Here is a 22,206-nt window from a genome sequence, read left to right as displayed (position 1 = left end):
GTCCCCATGAAAACGTAACCCCCTTCCGGGTCATCCTAGTAAGTGGCACAGCGATCTTGCAGAAATCCTTGATAAACTTGCGATAATATCCAGCCAAACCCAGAAAACTCCTGATCTCGGTGGGCGATCTCGGCACCTCCTACTTCAACACCGCCTCAATCTTGGCCGGGTTGACCAATATCCCTTTCTGGTTAACAAGATGTCCGAGGAACTGGACCTCTCGTAACCAGAAATCACACTTAGAGAACTTGGCATACAGTCTCCCCGATCTCAAAACCCCAAGAATCTCCCTCAAATGTTCCTCATGTTGATCCCTAGTCCTCGAATACACCAAAATATCATCGATGAATACGATCACCAACCGATCCAGCATCGGCCGGCACACCTGGTTCATAAGATCCATGAACACGGCCGGGGCATTGGTGAGCCCAAAAGGCATCACCACAAACTCATAATGTCCATAACGAGTCCTGAAAGCAGTTTCCTGGATATCTTCCTCTCGAACCCTCATCTGATGATACCCCGACCTCAAGTCAATCTTGGAAAACCAAGATTACCCCTGCAACTGATCGAACAGATCATCGATCCTAGGTAACGGATACCGGTTCTTAACCGTCAACTTGTTCAACTCCCAATAATCGATACACATCTTGTGTGAACCATCCTTTTTCTTGACGAACAAAATCGGTGCTCCCCAAGGTGAGCTACTCGGTCGAATGAATCCCTTTCCTAACAGCTCCTGAAGCTGCGAGGATAATTCCTGCATTTCCAGCGGAGTGAGATGATAAGGCGCCTTGGCGATGGGTGCCGCTCCCGGAACCAAATCGATACGAAACTCCACTTGCCTCTCCGGAGGCACACCCGGTAACTCTTCGGGGAACACATCCGAAAACTCGCATACAACCGGGACGTCATCAATCGAATTGGGCCTCCCCACGGCCACTCGAGTATCCATCACATAGGTTATGAATCCATCACAGCCCTGCTGCAAACTCTGCCTTGCCCTGGCCGCCGAACAAAACGCCGACCCACACCGGGTCCCCTTGCCATAAACCGTGAGCACTCCCCCACTAGGGTCTCGAATCATCACCAGCTGTCTCTCGCAGTCAATGACTGCTCCAAACTTACTCAACCAGTCCCTGCCCACGATAACGCAAACATCCCCCATAGCTATAGGGACCAAGTCTATAGGAAACTCGACCCCAAAAATCTCGAGCACGCATCCTCGAATCACCTCAGTGGCGTATACCGCTTTCTCATTTGCTATTGCAACTCGCAGGGGTCGACTCATCACCTCCCAATAAATATCGATGTGACCCGAGTCGAATAATACCAAAGCAGGCACATAATTCACAAGAAAGGTACCTACACATATAATAATATAAGCACAATATCTCAGTATAAATGTAAATACATTAAAGAATACATACCAGCTACGACATCAGGCGCTACGCGGACCTCCTCCGCAGTCAATTGGAAAGCTCTCCCGCGAGCCTTCGGAGCCTCGGCCTTCACTGGCCGAACCTCGGGAACTCTGGCAGCAGGCGTAGATCCTTGGCGAAGCTGGGGGCACTCGGCCTTCTGATGGCTGGTCTGGTTGCAATGAAAGCAAACCATGAATCCCTTGGGGCAATCCCTAGCAATGTGCCCCTCCTTTCCACACTTGTAGCAAGCACCCGATCGACATGCCCCCTCGTGACCCTTGCCGCACTTTCCGCAACTGCGGCCCTTCTGACCTCCGGATCTCGAATCAGCGGACTTGGTCCGCTTGGCTGCCGGCTGAGACTGAGCCGGCCGCCGATCCACCCGTTGAGACTCGGCCTCCTCCCTGGCCTGGGTCTCCAACTCGATCTCACGCTTCCTGGCATTCGCCTGAAGCTCAGCAAAAGTATGATATGACGAGTTCGATACGAATTCCCGGATGTCCCTCCTCAGCACTCCCAAATACCAACTCATCCGAGCCTGTTCCGTGGACACCTGCTCGCGGCAGAACATCGCCCTCTCATAAAACTTCAGTGTGATCACCATAACAGAATCATTACCCTGCTTGAGGGTCAAGAACTCCTGAACCAACCGTTCCCTCTCAACCAGGGGAACATACTCGTATCTGAACATAGTAGTAAACCACTCCCAAGTCACAGCTGAGACCTCTGCCAGAGTGAAGTTCGCCGTCACAAACTTCCACCAATCCTTTGCTCCCACGCGGAGCTGGTTCAAGGCGAACCGTACCCTCAGATGCTCCGGACATGAACAAGTGTAGAAGCATCCCTCGATATCAGCAATCCATCTCATCGCAGCGATCGGATCCTGCGTCCCGTCAAACTCCGGTGGCTTCGTGTTGCTGAACTCCTAGAATAGCAACGAGTCACCTCCCTGTGGTCTGGCAGCGGCCACAGCTGCGGTAGCTGCAGCGGCGGCGGCCTCAGTCAACACGGTGTACCGCTCATCAAATGTCTCCATCAGCGTGGTCTTAATAGACCCAAACATCTCCGGAATCTCGGCCCGGATCGCTGCAGCTACCTCCTCATGAATCATCTGATGAAGCTCCTCATCAGTCACACTACTCATACCAGGTCTGTGTCGTGGTCCAACCATGATGTCTCTGAAATACAACATAAAAATATCAAAGACTCTATCGGGCATAATCGCACTCGATAACGCAGTCCTACTCAGTCTCCGATACCCAGGGATTCTTACTTGGGCTGCCCACTGACCCAGTGTCCTTAGTAGTACGGGCCCAATACTACCAATTACACCGCGTCAGTATTCACCCCAAGTCCTCCTCCCCAAACCCCGAATCCTGAGTACTCTATTCTTGTCATACACTAGTTACCCACTCGCTCTCAAGCACCTCATAGAAGCAGGTTTCCCTAGACTAAGGCATCACAAAATCAGGCCACTCTAGTCCTAATATGTATACCTAGTCTACTAGCATGCTTATCATATTATATCATATCTCATAACACATATTGTAAGAGTATTTTAGGGATTTTACCGTTCGGGCGCTGGCTGACCGTACACACTCCTTTTTCTTTGGTTGTCTCAAAATCACTTATCAAATTTATTGATTTATTAATTAAAATTTTCTCAAATCCCCGGTTTGAGTTCAGTTACGCCCGAAGGTGTACCCGAATCTCTCAAACCAAGGCTCTGATACCAACTTGTAACGTCATAAATTTCAAAACCAATTTTTTTCATTTTTACAATCATCAAAACATCGAGTAATAAATTTAGGTTCCAATGTAACAATTTAGTCACGACCGATTACATAACAAAGATCACAAAATGCTTTCCCCGAGTGTGTGCACGATCACGCCGGCGCCTTCCCACGGTCCTCGCTAGTACCTGAAACACATAACACAACAACTGTAAGCATAAATGCTTAGTGAGTTCCCCAAAATACAACCTACACACATACGCCTTTCCAGGCCCTGACCTTCCGGTCCATGTGTCTCAGGGGACTTCCGTCCCGCCTGGGTAAACCTTCCGGTCCTACCCACGTCAACCTTACGGTCCATATTACTACGCCTTCCGACCCATAACATATTGCCTTCCGGCCCATATCAAGCATATCATACATGGCACATATAACGAATAACTTATTACACATAAGGCATATATCTCATATCATATTCGACCTTCCGGTCACACAGTCAAACCCTTTCGGGTACAATATAGTGAGAAGACTCACCTCGTATGTCTCGATAACTCGTGAACCCTGGAAATCACTCGTGCTGGAACCCCCGAGCTGCAATCCTCCTATGGCATCATGAATCTATAATTATTACTTGTACCACTAAGGTTGACCATCCTTATCAAGTCGACATTGGTCGACTTGGTCAACAGTCTTTGGTCAAATTGACTGGACTCGGCGAGTGCACTATAGCGACTCGGCGAGTCTACGCATTTTCTCCAACTCACAAGCACCTTCCCTTTGACTCGTCGAGTACTCCCCTGACTCGACGAGTTCCACCTGGGAATGAATCACGAGGCCACCGCGACTCAACTCGCCGAGTCGCAAGGACAACTCGGCGAGTCCCAACTCGACTCGGTCCACCTGTCACAACCTTTCTAACTCTCTGTGACTCACTGAGTCACCCACAACTCGGCAGGACTACACATTGGGTGGTCACAAGGACAATCTTCAAGCGACTCGTCGAGTCTGTTCTTCAGACTCGGCGAGTCCATGCCATGCATCAGCTAAAACTGGCTTTTGCGGTCAGATCCGTTCCATACACACATAGATCTCGCCTTCCCAAGCTCATTTGTCACTTAAAGTCTCAGTCTTGGTCGCCATGCAACGCATACAAGGCTCATTTTGGAGAAATAACCTCTAATATGGCAACCCTAGCTTCCAACTCAAAAGAATGGACATAAAGCTTGTCATTTGGGGCCTTCTGGACCTACTAAGGTCTAGATCTAGGTTCCATACCTCCATGGGACCTTTCATACTTCCAATTCAATCCAAATAAGGCAAGAAGAAACCCTACATTTGACACATCAACCAAAATACGAAGTTTAGCTCTGAAAGTTACCTCAAGAAGGTTCCCTTAATGAAATAGAAGCAGATCCAAGCTCCCCAACTCTTCAAGCTTGATCTTCTCCTTCCTTCTTGCAAAAATCACACAAAATGATGAATAAATAGCCTCTATCTCACTCACAAAGTCTCTCAGCCGTTTGGATGCACTGAGGACTCAAGGTTGCCGCAAATGAAGGCCATAAGGTCCTTTAAATAGGGCTTAGGACCGAGACATTAGGGTTTCATTAAACAGCGCGGACTCGCCGAGTCCATCCCTTGGACTCGCCGAGTCTGGATGTGAACCTCCGTCCAAACTGCGACCCGACTCGGCGAGTTCGACCTCCAACTCGCCAAGTCTCCTCACATAATACCAAAAATATGAAAGTAAAGATACCTGGGGATCCGGGCTGTTACAACTCTCAAGCAACAGCTCAAAATTCTAATCACCGAACCATGTGATCGAAACCCATCTTCGCAATCAGAATCAGCATATACTTCTTTTAAGCTTCCTATCTTTTCATTGATTCTTAACAACATCAACATGTGACTAATTCACATTATGTAATAAGAATCTCCAAATAGGAACTTAATAGAGTTAGACAGTGGACTTTAACTAAAGTAGAGTCAAACTTCTTGAGTTGATCAATCTTATGATCTTTCAGGTAAATATGGCAGCTTCGCAATCAGTGTCCCTCCGTTTGGAAACAAAACATATGGACCCTTTGGTAATGGCACATGAGACTATCTCAAACTTAGCCTTTCTCTTTAACATTGTGACAACCCGAAATCTCCATTTTATATAAACAGTATCACTTCAATAGAAGTTATAACATTCATAGTCGATTTTCAGACTTTTCGTATAAGTTGGAGTAATTTAGGGTTTACACTTCAGTAAACATCAGGAGAGTGGATGCACTACGGTTTTGTGCAACACTGTTATTCCAACACTCATATATATTAGAAATCAATTCCGGAATAAAAATATTTTTTGCCAAAAATATTTCTGGACTATAAATAGATTTCTGAACTAAATTCATTCATTATTCACAATTCCAACTAGAGAAAAGTCATTTTTTCTCTCACGGATCTTCGGGTTTTCATCCCAAATCGTGAGTCTACGTTCCTAGATGTGTTTTAATGCTTGTTATATGCTTAATAACATTTTTTACATGTCAAATATGTAAGATCCGGGAGTTTACCGCCCAAGAACGTTCTTGGGGAGTAAACTCCAAAACAAAGCCTAAAGGCTATCTAGTCCCATTTCCTTGTTAGGTAACTAGTTAACGACATTATGTATGATCATTTGAGGCTAGAACACAATCAAGAACACGTATTTTAAGGAGTTCACGGCCCAAGAAAGTCTTAGGCCGTAAACTCCAAATTCAAGGGACAATGTGCTCTAATCACTCCTAAGGCTTTAAGACATTAACCCTCTAATACTTCTAGCTATTTTGGAGACTTAAACACATCAAAAACACTCCTTAAAGGGAGTTTACGGCAGAGGAATAACTCTTGGGCCGTAAACTCCAAGTAAAGGCACCAAAGTGTGCCTAAGGTTCCCTTTAGCCTTAAACAAAAGTCTAGAACTTATCCTTTGTGTGCAAGAGGCTTGAATGAATTAAAACACCCACCCCATAGGAGTTTGCGGCCGTAAACTCTAGGGGGTATGGTCTTTTGGCCGTAAACTCCTCAAAGGAGCATTCTAAGGCCCTAAACTACCTAAAGGATTAAACCACCAATGCTAGGCTTATTCTAGAAATCATTTAGCAATTTAAAACACCCAAAACCACAAAGACAAGAGTTCACGGCCGTTCATATGTCGTTGGATGTGGTCTGGTGGGATTTCGGGTAACCGTCCGAAGGTCGTTTCAATATTAATTATATTTCAAATATACATGTATAGACATAAAAGTACTTCCATATTCATACTTATCAGTACATCATCAGTAAGTTACCATCGGGGTAACATAGGATCATACTACTACAATTTCTAGATAAATGAGTCAGTTCATTCATGAGTTAATACTTATTACTACGAGTACTTATACAACTATACTAGAAAGAGAACATATACAACTATACTAGAAAGAGAACATATACAACTATACTAGATAGAGAACATATACAACTATACTAGAGGAAGAACATATACAACTATACTAGAACAGTTCATTACATTACATATACAAGAATACGTTAACAATTGTGATCCACTGTATCAGAGCATGCCTTAATTGTCATGGCCCGAGTTGTAGCCAGAATTCTCTTGGAGGGAGAGCGTGAGTTTGCGTATAGATCTATACTGGATTGACTATCCTACACCTTGCTGCTAGCTACAGCCGGACCTGCAGGTCTGCGGGTGTCAAACATCATTCCGTTATTACGACCATTCATATGTTGTTGTTACCAGTCGATAGTATGGTGCAATTTATCACATGATACCTTAATATAAATCCGGTTTAAGGTAGTAGTACAGCAGTAGTTCCTATAATACAACACTACAGTACTACATTAATTTACTCTTTACACAATTAGTGATCTTTTCACTTAAACAATTATGTACAAACTATATTTTGAAAATGATAGTTACACTTGATTAAATTACACACTTTTATAGTAAACGAACATACAAAGCAGTTAAGCCTTGGTAGAAGGCTACTTTAATAGAAAATATAGGTTTTTCTAAGAGATTCAAACTTTACAAACATTTACATACATTTTACAAACTTACACTTGATACATGTTCAAACGTTTTTGCATGATAAATACCGACACTAAAATACTTATGAACTCACCAGCTTAATGCTGATAAACTCTTTAGAAATAACTTGTATTCTCAGGTCATCAGTAGACAGGTACCGAGGCCAGCTTTTGAGAAGATGGAGCGCATCCAAGACTCATCTTATTATTTTGATATACATTATTTTTGGTGTCTATACTGTACAGAACACGCTTGTATTAAAAAAATATATATTTAATGCAATGGATTATGTTGTTTGCTTATTTACATTTACTGTGTTGTGATACTTTACATGACATTCTCCGCCCCAGAACGTTTCCGCCGTTCTTGGTTTTGGGGTGTGACAGATTGGTATCAGAGTATTGTTTATAGTGAATCAAGTATATCAACCCATATAAGATATACTAAACTATAAACCCATTTGGGATTAAAACACTCTGACCAAGAGTCTATACTTTTAATACTAAGATATTTAATTAAGTATACTAGTCTGCATTCACACTAAAACCAATGTCACAATGACAACAACAAAAGTATTACGATCGTTAAATATCACAGGTAAGATCGGGGATATATGGTCAGTCCTGGGAATGGAATAGCCTGATCAACTGTGCTGGTCCGAGGAGTGATTAGTATATGCCCTAGAATGGTTGTGATGTCTTAACAAGACTAAAAACTTATCAACAATACCACAAGAAGATCAGTAGAACCTACACTTAAAATACTATAGGTGTATTTTGTACTACTAGCTACATATATACTATATCCTTATACCTCTCTTCTCGCGTAGATTTAAATGGCTGGATTCCATCACGGCGGCCCGTACTTTCCAAATGAAGGAAACGCAGGATGGCTCGAAGCAGAGTCCGATGATGAGCACCAAATTCCGTTGGATGATCATCAAGATGAAGGCTTCTCGGATGGATCAGAATCTGAGCCCAAAGTCAACAACCTACCTCCAGTAGGTCAAGCCCCGAACAACAACCCTCGACCAGCTTTTCCAGGTCCCACTCCCTTATGGGTAGATAACTTGAATCGTTGGAGTAACGAATAGGGTCAACCCTTACCATCCATTGGGGACCGAACCTTTTACCACGTTAGCGATGGTGGCTCTGCGGATCGAGCTCTGCCCGTCATAATCCGTAGAATAACTCGTAATGTTGAGCAAGGTCGAGCAGCCATCGATCGGGTCGTGGAGATTGGTGCCAACTCTGGTGTCAACACAGTCCGCATCCGCCGTCTCGAAGAAGACATGGAACGGACCCGGAGAACCAATGAAACCCTTGCACCAACATCTGGTTGCCTCTCAAGTCGAAGTCATGGAACTTCGAGCTCATCAAAGGGCTCATGAACAACACCTTCAAGAGGTGATCCGTCAAATGAGAGACCTCAGGGTTCTCCCGAGGAATACTCATCGCCGTTAGATGATGTCTAGTACGTCATTATCTTTTGGATCAAGGATTAGCCTTTCACATCTGTGCTCTAAGTAGCACTTATCTGTAAAATATTTGTAACTTCCAGTACTCTAATTAGGAATCTAAGAACTGTCAAACTTTCTGTATGGTATGATGTAAGACCTACTGTTAGGTCAATTTTCGTTGAACTCGTTACATCAGTAATACGAGTATTATTGACAACTACCTACTATGTGGGAAGAATCTTTACACTTGTGTTTTCCTACAAATCTTCCTTGTTATGATCTCAAACACTCATTCAATTGTTGGGCTATGGTTAGTTAGTCCATGTGTCACTCTCACCTTACTTACAAATTGATTCTTACCACTTTGCTCATCTTTATAAACTTATAGCTGAAAGATGCCTCCTCGCAAATCTCCCCGGAATAACCCTACACCTACACCTCCTCCACCTCCGGTCATCGATACAACAGCCCTAAATGTTGTCGTAGTTGCAGCAGTGGCAACTGCCATGGCACAGTATCACTCTACTGATGCCAGCCGAGGTGGAACCCCTGTTAACTCTTTTCCAGTTGAAACACCTGTGCGCTCGAGAGAGTGCTCTTACAAGGATTTCACCAACTGCAAGCCGAAGTCCTTTCATGGGACCGGTGGAGTCATTGCCCTCTCACAATGGTTCGAGAAGACTGAAGCGGTCTTCGAAATCTGTTCATGCCCTGCTGCGAGCAAAGTGAAATATGTTGCATGCACCTTTGAAGGAAAGGCCCTGACATGGTGGAACGGCCATGTTAAGTCACTAACGCTAGTGGTGGCTAATGACATGGGTTGGGAAACCATGAAGGACCTCATGATTGAGGAATACTGCCCGAGGGGCGGGATCCAGAAATTAGAGCAGGAGCTGTGGAGCCTAACCATGAAGGGCTCCGACGTAGTCTCCTATACCGCCAAATTCAGCGAACTGGTGGCCCTCTGCCCCAATATGGTTCCCACTGAAGGGAAAAAGATCGAAAGGTACATATGGGGGCTAGTGCCTCCGTATCAGGGGAATGTCCTATCATCAAACCCCGCTACCTTCGATAGTGCCAAGCGACTGGCACAGCGACTCATTGACCATGGAGTCAAAACCTATGCAACCACAACAACCCTATCCATCCCAGAACCCTCCGAACCCACTGACACCAAGAGGAAGTTCTGGGATGACAAGAAAAAGCAGCGAGCTGCCAAAAAGCAGCAAATTGTGGCAGTGCATGCCGCAATAACCCCTGCTACTGCTACTGCTCCGATGAAGCAGTATGTTGGAAGTTTGCCTAAGTGCAACAAATGCAACTTCCACCACAATGGCCCCTGCCGTGAAATGCAGTGCTCTAACTGCAACACGAAAGGACACACCGTCCGTTTCTGTAAGTTCCCAGCACAACCGATCACCTAAGTCCCCGGCTCTGGCGCGAGCCCGACCTGCTATGGATGTGGCGAAGCAAGCCACTTTAAGAGGGACTTCCTCAAAGCGAACAATGCTGGAGGAGCAGGGAGGGTACTAGCTATAGGCCATGGGGAAGCAGTTCCTGACCCGACAGTGGTGACTAGTACGTTCCTCCTTGATAACTCCTATGCATGCATTTTGTTCGATAGTGGAGCGGAGCGGAGCTTCGTGAACCATAAATTTGCTCGCATGCTTAAACAACAACCACACGCACTTAAAGAACAATTCACAGTAGAAATGGCTAATGGAAAAACAGACAAGACCAGTAGCATATACTTAGGATGTACCCTAACTCTAGATAACCATTCATTCCCAATCGACCTTATGCCGGTCTCGATTAAAAGCTTCGACGTTATCATCGGCATGGATTGGTTGAGTCTTCATCGCGCCGACATCATGTGCTTCGAGAAAGCAGTCCGTCTAAACCTCCCGTCTAATGAAACTCTTATCGTCTACGGAGACAAACCTGGTGCGAGTCTTCGCATTATATCAAGTATTCAAGCACAGAAATATTTGCGCAAAGAATACCATGCATTCCTTGCTCACATCGTCGACACGAGCCTCGAAACGAAAGAACTAAAGAACATCCCGGTAGTGAGCGACTTCCCCTACATTTTCCCAGAAGAACTATCTGGGTTACCTCCACAACGACAAGTCGAGTTCAGAATCGACTTAGTCCCAGGAGCTACCCCAGTAGCCAAGTCGCCCTACCGATTAGCACCAGCAGAGATGCAGGATTTATCTGGTCAACTTAACGAACTGCTCAGCAAGAGCTTCATAAGACCAAGCTTCTCACCTTGGGGAGCACCAGTCTTGTTCGTTAAGAAGAAAGACGGATCATTCCGTATGTGTATCGACTACAGAGAACTCAACAAACTGACGGTCAAAAATCGATACCCTCTGCCTCGCATAGACGATCTATTTGACTAACTGCAAGGGGCAAACTATTTTTCCAAAATTGATCTGAGATCCGGATATCACTAGTTACGAGTACTAGAGGAGGATGTTCCAAAGACAGCCTTCCGAACTCGTTACGGACACTACGAGTTCGTGGTGATGCCATTCGGATTGACCAATGCGCCCGCAGTTTTCATGGACCTGATGAACAAAGTATGTCGACCTTACTTGGATCAGTTCGTCATCGTTTTCATTGACGACATCCTGATCTACTCCCGAAGTAAGGAAGAGCATGGCAATCACCTGCGACAAGTTTTAGAAACTTTACAAACAGAGAAACTCTACGCGAAGTTCTCGAAATGTGAATTTTGGATCCGAAGAGTCGAATTCTTAGGACACGTGGTAAGCGAAGAGGGAATCCACGTGGACCCTTCCAAAATTAAAGCCATTGAGAACTGGTCAGCACCGAAGATGCCTACTGAAATTCGTCAATTTCTAGGCCTCACTGGCTACTACTGCAGATTCATTCAGAACTTCTCCCGAATAGTGAAACCTCGTACGACCCTGACCCAGAAAGGCGTGGCCATTGACTGGGAAGAGAAACAAGAGAGAGTGTTCCAAATGCTCAAGCGAGCCTTGTGCACCGCGCCAATACTATCCCTTCCCGAAGGGATAGAAGACTTCGTAGTCTATTGCGATGCATCAAATCAAAGGCTCGGGTGTGTTCTGATGCAGCGAGGTAAGGTCATCGCCTACACCTCGAGACAGTTGAAGACACACGAGGTTAACTACACGACCCGCGATCTTGAACTGGGAGCAGTGGTGTTTGCTCTGAAGATCTGGAGACATTACTTGTATGGAACGAAAAGCACTATCTTTACCGACCACAAGAGTTTACAACACATATTCGATCAGAAGGAGCTCAACATGAGACAACAACGGTGGGTCAAGCTACTCAGTGATTACGAATGCGATATTCGTTATCATCCGCATAAAGCCAACGTAGTAGCAGATGCCCTAATTCGGAAGGAATACTATGGTCGTAGAGTCAAGTCATTATCAATAACCATCCATTCACACTTGTCTAAACAAACTCAGGCGGCCCAACTTGAAGCCATGAAACCTGAAAATGTGCCGATTGAATCCCTCAGAGGAATGGACAAGAATTTAGAAGCCAAGGGTGACGGAGCCTTATATTTCATGGACCAGATCTAGACACCGAAACACGGTGGTTTCCGAGACTTGGTCATGACCGAGGCGCACAACACTCGGTATTCCATCCACCCAGGTTCAGATAAGATGTATCTGGATCTTAAAAAGCTATACTGGTGGCCTAATATGAAAGCAGAGATTGCTACCTTCGTAAGTAAATGCCTTACTTGCGCAAAGGTTAAGGTCGAGTACCAGAAGCCCTCTGGTTTACTGCAACAACCAGAGATTCCAGAATGGAAGTGGGAGCGGATCACTATGGATTTCATAACCAAGTTGCCCAAGACAACGGGTGGACTTGATACCTTATGGGTCATCGTCGATAGATTGACCAAGTCTGCACACTTCCTGCCTATATGGTGTGCCTTACGGGTGGACTTGATACCTTATGGGTCATCGTCGTAGGGCTACATGGTGTGCCTATATCCATTATCTCCGATAGAGATAGTAGGTTCACCTCAAGATTCTGGCAATCACTACAACATTCCCTGGGAACAAGGCTAGACATGAGCACAGCCTACCATCCACAAACCGACGAACAGAGTGAGAGGACAATCCAGACTTTAGAAGATATGTTGTGTGCTTGTGTAATTGACTTTGGAAAAGCGTGGGATACCCATTTACCCCTCGTCGAATTTTCCTACAACAACAGTTATCACACGAGCATAAAGGCAGCACCATTTGAAGCCCTCTACGGCCGAAAGTGTAGATCCCCTCTGTGCTGGGCTAAGGTGGGTGATACCCAATTAGCTAGGGGGCAAGCTTCCGACAGTACTCTCACCGGTCCAGAGATCATCCGGGAAACGACAGAAAAAATCATTCAGATTTGTGAACGATTGAAAGCCTCTAGAGACCGACAGAAGAGCTACGCTGATAAACGAAGAAAACCTTTGGAATTTTAGGTGGGAGACTGAGTCCTTCTCAAAGTCTTACCCTGGAAGGGCTTGATACGCTTCGGTAAGCGTGGGAAGCTTAATCCGAGGTACATAGGGCCTTTCGAGATTCTCGCAAGAGTCGGCTCAGTAGCTTACAAACACGACCTACCTGACACACTTCGTAACGTACATTCTACATTCCACGTATCTAACTTGAAAAAGTGTATATCCAACAAGACTCTCGTAATCCCACTCGACGAGATCGAGATCAACGAGAGCCTCAACTTCGTGGAAGAACCTGTAGAGATCATGGACCGTGAGGTCAAGCAGACGAAACAAAGCCGTATCCCGATTGTTAAGGTTCGCTGGAACGCCAAGCGAGGACCGGAATTCACTTGGGAACGCGAGGATCAGATGAAACTGAAATACCCTCATCTTTTCGCTTAGTTATTAGTAACTTCTTATTTGCTTAAATTCTAATTTCGGGACGAAATTCCTTCTAACGGGGGGATGATGTGACAACCCGAAATCTCCATTTTATATAAACAGTATCACTTCAATAAAAGTTATAACATTCATAGTCGATTTTCAGACTTTTCGTATAAGTTGGAGTAATTTAGGGTTTACACTTCAGTAAACATCAGGAGAGTAGATGCACTACGGTTTTGTGCAACACTGTTATTCCAGCACTCAAATATATTAGAAATCAATTCTGGAATAAAACTATTTTCTGCCAAAAATATTTCTGGACTATAAATAGATTTCTGAACTAAATTCATTCATTATTCACAATTCCAACTAGAGAAAAGCCATTTTCTCTCTCACGGATCTTCGGGTTTTCATCCCAAATCATGAGTCTACTTTCCTAGATGTGTCTTAATGCTTGTTATATGCTTAATAACATTGTTTACATGTCAAATATGTAAGATCTGGGAGTTTACCGCCCAAGAACGTTCTTGGGGAGTAAACTCCAAAACAAAACCTAAAGGCTATTTAGTCCCATTTCCTTATTAGGTAACTAGTTAAGGACATTATGTGTGATCATTTGAGGCTAGAACACAATCAAGAACACATAGTTTAAGGAGTTCACGGCCCAAGAAAGTCTTAGGCCGTAAACTCCAAATTCAAGGGACAATGTGCTCTAATCACTCCTAAGGCTTTAAGACATTAACCCTCATATAATTCTAGCTATTATGGAGACTTAAACACATCAAAAACACTCCTTAAAGGGATTTTACAGCCAAGGAATAACTCTTGGGCCGTAAACTCCAAGTAAAGGCACCAAAGTGTGCCTAAGGTTCCCTTTAGCCTTAAACAAAAGTCTAGAACTTATCCTTTGTGTGCAAGAGGCTTGAATGAATTAAAAAACCCACCTCATAGGATTTTACGGCCATAAACTCTAGGGGGTATGGTCTTTTGGCCGTAAACTCCTCAAAGGAGCATTCTAAGGCCCTAAACTACCTAAAGGATTAAACCACCAATGCTAGGCTTATTCTAGAAATCATTTAGCAATTTAAAACACCCAAAACCACCAAGACAAGAGTTCACGGTCGTAAACTCAAGGGTTTACGACCGTAAACTCCTTGTGTGGGGTTTATTGGGTAGTAAACTCTTATTCAAGGTGTTTTGGTACATTAAACCCTTTAACCTTGTCCCATAATAACCTAGAAGCAACCCTTAGGACCTATAACACTTATACAAAGTGTTTACATGTTCCTGAGTGTCCCAACTTATTTTATTAAGTTATTATTGGGCTAATTAGTTATATATATGCTCATTATATGATAACTAGGCTCGTGCGTGTGAACAAGTCTCCGTTTGCCACCTAGCACGGTACCCGATACTTCAATCCAATCCACTCACCACATGTGAGTTCATACCCCTTTAATTAACCATTGAAATGCTTTTAAATGTTTTAAATACTTTATGGGGGTATACAAGTTAAATACTTATAGTTATTACATCAATCACATGTGATTACATTAATCACATGCGATTAATAACTAGAAAACCAATGATTTTATCACTGTTCAAACTGTTTATCAAACTGTTTTACTTCAAAATGTTTTACAAACCCTTTTACTTATCAAATTCTTTTATTAAACTTTGTTTTACTTCTTATAAATTGCATGCCCATATATGTATAGATATATATATGAAATGTTTAAAGGGCTTAGGAAGGCCATCCGCCCTATATCCTTTTTCTCGATTTGGATGTGGTCGGGTGGGATTTCGGGTAACCGTCCGAAGGTCGTTTCAATATTAATTATATATCAGATATACATGTATAGACATAAAAGTACTTCCATACTCATACTTATCAGTACATCATCAGTAAGTTACCATCGGGGTAACATAGGATCATACTACTACAATTTCTAGATAAATGAGTTAGTTCATTCGTGAGTTAATACTTATTACTACGAGTACTTATACAACTATACTAGAAAGCGAACATATACAACTATATACTTGAAAGAGAACATATACAACTATACTAGATAGAGAACATATACAACTATACTAGAGGAAGAACATATACAACTATACTAGAACAGTTCATTACATTACATATACAAGAATACGTTAACAATTGTGATCCACTGTATCGGAGCATGCCTTAATTGTCATGGCCCGAGTTGTAGCCAGAATTCTCTTGGAGGGAGAGCGTGAGTTTGCGTATAGATCTATACTGGATTGACTATCCTACACCTTGCTGCTAGCTACAGCCGGACCTGCAGGTCTGCGGGTGTCAAACGTCATTCCGTTATTACGACCATTCATATGTTGTTGTTACCAGTCGATAGTATGGTGCAATTTATCACATGATACCTTAATATAAATCCGGTTTAAGGTAGTAGTACAGCAGTAGTTCCTATAATACAACACTACAGTACTACATTAATTTACTCTTTACACAATTAGTGATCTTTTCACTTAAACAATTATGTACAAACTATATTTTGAAAATGATTGTTACACTTGAGTAAATTACACACTTTTATAGTAAACGAACATACAAAGCAGTTAAGCCTTGGTAGAAGGCTACTTTAATAGAAAATATAGGTTTTTCTGAGAGATTCAAACTTTACAAACATTTACATACATTTTATGAACTTACACTTGATACATGTTCAAACGTTTTTGGATGACAAATACCGACACTAAAATACTTATGAACTCACCAGCTTAATGCTGATAAACTCTTTCGAAATAACTTGTATTCTCAGGTCATCAGTAGACAGGTACCGAGGCCAGCTTTTGAGAAGATGGAGCGCATCCAAGACTCATCCTATTATTTTGATATACATTATTTTTGGTGTCTATACTGTAAAGAACACGCTTGTATTAAAATTATATATTTAATGCAATGGATGATGTTGTTTGCTTATTTACATTTACTGTGTTGTGATATTTACATGACGTCCTCCGCCCCAGAACGTTTCCGCCGTTCTTGGTTTTGGGGTGTGACAACCATTTGGTCAACCTATTTGACTATGGCCGATCCGTTTCCATTGGGAAGAGAAATCCTTTTCTAGATATCCAATGCTACCATTGTCAATATCCATTTAAGGTTTGGGAAGTTGATCTTCTAGCAAAATTTGCTTTAGTAGTGTTCCAAATCATTGTTGATTCCGCAGCACCAAGCAAATAGATAATATCACTAAGGGTCATGTCATAGTTTTTCTTATAGTAGTCCCAAAGGGACTCACTATGTTACCAAGAAAGTGATTGAACATCTAACTTTCACAAGAATTTGACACCCAACTCTCCCAGTTTGTCAATATGTGACTTTATCTCCAAGATGTGAGCACACATAGACTATGCTTGCCAATAGGGCTTGAGTGACCTTAAACTTGTGGGTTAGGGAGAATAAATAGAGGAGGTGGAGGAAGAGAAACATGATGTTGAGGACATCATCTTTAAGAGGAAAGATTGTTCTAAGACATTTGGGAAGATCATAGTTGTCTGAACCAGACATCTTGAATAGGATATAATCAAGTTAGTTGATTCAAAATCCTTAATATAACACCCAATATGAAATATTAAAGCTAGGACCCAACACAATATTTTATAACTTGGAAGAGGGATGCCGCAATCCAAGCTATAAAATATTTGAAGGTAGGCAAATGACGATTCACCAATTTCCACCATGAAAAATGAAATAATTCATTAGGTTTTAATTGGATTTTAAACTCCTAGATCTTTTGAGATTCATTGAACTTTTAAATGGCATGATTTAATCTCGAGTGTACCCTCTCAAATTTTGTGACTGGGATGCCGAGGATCACAAAACAAGGTGTGAATAACCATACTAATTCACTTGGTACCCTTAATATTATCACCTAATCAATGTGTCAGTTAACCACACACGCTCCATTAATCTATGACAAACATTAATTCACCCTTCATGATCCTTACTAGTCCAAGTTAGTGTGTCGGTTAACCACACACGCTCCACCAATGACTTGGTAAGGTACAAAGTGTGAATTACATGGACTAGCACCATGTTCACATTTTTCCTAAAGTAACTAAGATTGGGAATTAAAATATTTAGTTACTTTATAATAATCATTATACTTTTAATGAGTATTTAAAGTAATTGTCCTACCCATTCGGCTAATGACCCTCCACGGATCAAGGAAGCGGTGGGTGAGAGTGGACACCCATTAAAGTGTCATTTTATAGGCAACAACCTTATACCCCCCTTATAGACCAGCTTCGTGAATGAGACCTACTAACGGTACAACGACTTATTCTTATACATATATATATATATATATATATATATATATATATATATATATATATATATAGATATATATATATATATATATATATATATATATATAAATATTAACCATTAATCTTATAATCGTATAAGGGTTGAATTTTAACTTTAAAACTTCTAGGGTATGGAATTAAAGTTTGTGTGAGACTTTACACATTCTAAAACTTGAGGGCAAGTTTTGTAACTATTCAAAACTTTTCATTTCATAACTTATGAATTAAAGGCTCATTAAAATGAAGACTTTTCATTTTTATATAACTCATGTGTTTTAAATGTGTGTTTAAAAGAACTGACCTTTGGATATCCATAACTTGAGTACAAATTATGGACTCCATTAAAACACATAAATAATCAAGAATTAATCCTAAACAATTAAGCAAATAATTCCTATCATCTTCTAAATTCATAAGAACATGAACATGATCATCAAAGTTTCAATAATTATATGAACACATACAAAGCATAAAATTTTGATATAAGCTATTGTAAATGGATTAGAACAACTATTACACCAACTAAAACAAGTTTTAAAACACCAAAACAGCATAGGGTAATGTTTTTAGTCTATTTCCAGCAGCAAAAGTCAAAAATCTGCATTCTGAGGCTCCTACTCGCCGACTGCACAAACCTACTCGGCAAGTAGGATGAGTTTACACAAGAACTCGGCGAGTCCCCCATGGACTCGGCGAGTTCATCAGGCAGACAACAAAAATTTGACTTTTTTCACAATTTTACATCAAGTATCAAACAAACAAGCCTAGGCTCTAATACCACTGTTGGGTTTTGAGCATTCTAACACTTCCTAAGTGTACATGCAACCCTAATAAACCTTGGATCTATTTTTGTCTAAGGTACATGCAAAATATTATTTTCCAAGGTTTATAACCTATCTAGCATGGCATGGGGTACTTTTAAACATAAAAGAACTAGATGAATTACATACCTTTTGTTGATTGTTGATTACTTGGAGTTTGAGAGCCAAGCACCAATAATGTGAATGCCTCAAACGGAAATCACAAATCACCACAAACTTGGAAAATGTATGAGATAGTATACTAATACTTAGAAATCGGCCACCACTATTACACACCCACTAGGGTGCAATTTCATGCAACATAAGCTTGTTTATATAGTGTGCATGGTTAGGGTGAAACCCTAATAACCCATGTCTTTTCCTTTCCAAGGATCCATGGGTTAAAAGCTCCATGGATCATCCATGGACTTCCATATAAGCTTAGCCCATTAACAAATGAGTATTAGCCCACACCATATAAATATAATAGCCCATGATTTTATTAGTGTTCCTTTTAATCACTAAATTAATTCATAATTAATTCAAGATTAAAACTAATTAAATAACATGACTTTAAATTAATATATTATAACTTATAATATATTAATAAATCGTAAGTATACAATTCTCATAAAATTATCCATAAATAGTTTGGGTGAAGTGCAACCCAAATGGACCATGCCGGGTCGGGTCAAGTATATACCAAATAAGTTATGGACTTGGACACCTTATCCAACAACTTATACTTAACATTAATACTTGTATAACGACAAAGTATAACGCTTCTAAAACCCTGCTACCATGAGTCCGTAACCGCTGCTTGACAACAAAACCTCTGACAAAAAAATACACTCATGATTTTGATGGGTTTTGGTCATAAGACATCCTATGTGCTCATACAAACCCTAATGCTTGGATCTAGGTTTCTCTATTGTACATGCTTTGAATCCAATACTCTAAACCCTAATTCTAGCATACAAGTAATCATATTAACATGTAATTAGGTTTAAGATCATACCTTGATTGTTATGTAGCAATAACAATCACAATTCCTCCTTGAATTGACTTTGGAAGGCTTAGAGTCACAAGTGTCACTCCTCTAATGGTTCACAAACACCATAAGCAAGAGGATGAAGAGGAGAGAGGATGGAGGGCTGCCAAAAACATGTGTAAACCCTTACAAGAACATTAGCCACGTTTTTGAGCCTTAAGGGGTCTTTATATAGTTGGGCTATTAGGGTTATCTAACAAGGAAACCCTAATTTGGATGCTTAAGCCCTAAGCAACCCATAGACTCCTTTAATTAAGCCCATGGACGATTTTCTTATGGGTTTCCCATTAGAATTCGTCCATCCCTTAATATAAGGCAATCCATGGCCCAAATTGCAATTATCCTATAATTACAATTCCAGTCCCTTAAGTTTAATTAATCTCTTTTAGTCACAAAACTAATTACCAATTAATTATTGACTAATATTAATTAAACAATATGATTTCTCCTTTAATATATTATTCTCATAATACATTAATAAATCATATTTAATCCTTACTCTCCATAAAGCATCCTATCAAGTTGTTTGGTGAAGGCAACCCAAAAGGACCATGCACCATCGGGTCAACTACATACCAAAATAGTTATGGACTTAGACACTAATCCAACAGTCTCCCACTTGGATAAGTCTAACAACTATTCTGCGTATGACTTCAGATCCTGATCTGCAATCGTAGCTTTCCAAAGCCGCTGTCAACTCTGATCATATCAGATACGCATGTCCTTAGATAAGGGATCATATATTCCTCCATTCTAGATATCGTATGAGATATGATTTCAAATCATTCTCTTTGTACTATATCTCGATTTCCGATTTATGACGACAGACTAATTGAACAAATCAAATTAGCCCTAGCCCGGCCGAGCATTTACGTATGTCATCACTAAACCATCGAGGGGCCCAAAGATATCGCTTTTATCCTACCTTGGATAAAAGGAACGGATAAACTTTGATACAATGCTTGATTGCACTTACTAACCAAATCACCCACAACAATATGTTTTATAACACCAAGTTACTAGTGCGTTTACATATTATCAATGTGCAACCAATTAGCAAGATACAACTCACACATCTCGGTTTCAAGAATATAAGATGTTATCATCTCACTAATCACTCGAGATAGTGATCCAAGTGAGCGTGGGTTTAATCCAATGCTCACATCATATTCATAAGCACTCATGAACGTTGCAGCAAACATTTGCTTATGTCTAATACTTTTCTAGACAATCCACACACCAATTCATGACAGTCTTCATTCATATCTACTTCCAACATATGAACGACTGTGGCCCGTTTGAATAATTCGATTATTCTTAATAAACTCAATTATTCTGGAAGTCAAAACATGCAAGGTGAAACACAAGAATAATACTAATCCCATATGGCCTCAACCCTTTGAGTATAAACAAAACACGTTTTATTTATCACCATATCGATTACTCATTATTTGTCGTTTCGGGTAATCAACTTCTTACTTGAATTATTACACTTGTCCCATGCTCCTAGCATGCACACAATGTTTACCTATGGTTCTTACTTTGTGAAATAGACAAATTGAACACATTTCCAATCATTCTCATTTTACAACTCCAAATCCATTTTCTTAAGTCTAAGAATATCAAATTCTTGTTACTTATAGAATATATACTAGATTCTAACACTTTATGCAACGATCCTTTTGTAATGTCACTGCACCAAAGTCTCAAAGACTATTGCCAATGATATTACAAAGTCCTCTATCAGAGATTGCTACAAGAAAATTCCTTAGATATGATGTCTCTCACTCAAAGTACGTTCTTTTGAACATCCTTTTTCATGAAGGTTTCTAATCTAGTCATAGATTTTCAATATTTACTTCCCAATATGGACACGCTTCCATATTTTCCATATGACAACTAATTTCTTAATAGAATCTTATCTACTCGTAATGATGTCGATATTGACCATACAATATGGAAACATTTCCATAATTTCCAATACTATACTTCCAACTACTCACAAGCGACCAATCCTCTTTGAACTTTGGATTGTCCTTTGATAGTTGTTTAATATTTTAGTCAAAACCAATTCTAGTCCCTTTTCCCTCTAAATGCACTGCACATTTGGAAAATTTTAGAATGGTCAAACATTAAAGCATTTGCAATCGATCCTATACCCGAAGCGTATAGGACACGACGCACAATGTTTTATTTGCTATGTTCTCAAAATTCGAATTGTGAAGAGGAATGCCGTAATCATAATCGAAATTTTAAGAACACACTATGTACCTTTGACTAAATTTATTAACATTCCACAACCTAATCCTTTATATTTGAAATGAAGCATAATATTCTCTCCATTAATTATAGCAAAACAACCTTTCAACTCTTACAACTTTGCAAAGTATGACTCTTGTTTTCTATAATTAATATTGCCAACTATGCAATACGTG

The sequence above is a fragment of the Lactuca saligna genome, chromosome 8 (assembly GCF_052625555.1).
Source record: "Lactuca saligna cultivar CGN05327 chromosome 8, ASM5262555v1, whole genome shotgun sequence".
NCBI lineage: Eukaryota > Viridiplantae > Streptophyta > Magnoliopsida > Asterales > Asteraceae > Lactuca > Lactuca saligna.
The sequence above is the reverse complement of the archived record's forward strand: the minus strand, read 5'-3'. Positions refer to the sequence as shown.